Genomic DNA, 356 nt, shown 5'->3' on the forward strand with positions numbered 1-356 from the left:
TCGCACTGAGTATTCGGAAGCTGTGAACGCGCGTTACACGTTTCAACCCTTATGGGTTTCTGGTAAAACATCATCAGAGCTACAAAGGAAATGCAACTCCGTTTTCGCTTTTTCTCGATGTAAAGATTTTACCGCTAATTTTCTTTATTTTCAACTACTTTCGGAAACAATGCACCCTGTGAGTAATCACCTTGCCCCATACAACATTCAAGACTCGTTCCCTCCCACTCCCCAAGTCATTTCATACCCTGCATTTAACTCATGTAAAGTAAAGTAGAGTAGAGTAACCATATTCAAGGTCGATAACTCGTAACACTTTGACCACCTGAGGTGGTCGACGGTGCGCTCATTTTACT

At 42.4% G+C, this 356-nt stretch overlaps 1 protein-coding gene across 1 annotated transcript in view; it reads right to left on the reverse strand.

Moving 5' to 3' along the window:
• Positions 1-339: 339 nt before the first annotated feature.
• LOC138015380 (glycerophosphodiester phosphodiesterase-like) overlaps positions 340-356 on the reverse strand; it is a 12,681-nt gene continuing 12,664 nt past the window's right edge. Inside the window, exon 4 of the mRNA XM_068862397.1 lies at positions 340-356. This exon is cut by the window's right edge and continues 1,681 nt beyond it. The gene's annotated coding sequence lies outside the window, so the exon portion shown is untranslated.

The sequence above is a fragment of the Montipora capricornis genome, chromosome 9 (genome assembly GCF_036669925.1).
Source record: "Montipora capricornis isolate CH-2021 chromosome 9, ASM3666992v2, whole genome shotgun sequence".
Lineage (NCBI taxonomy): Eukaryota > Metazoa > Cnidaria > Anthozoa > Scleractinia > Acroporidae > Montipora > Montipora capricornis.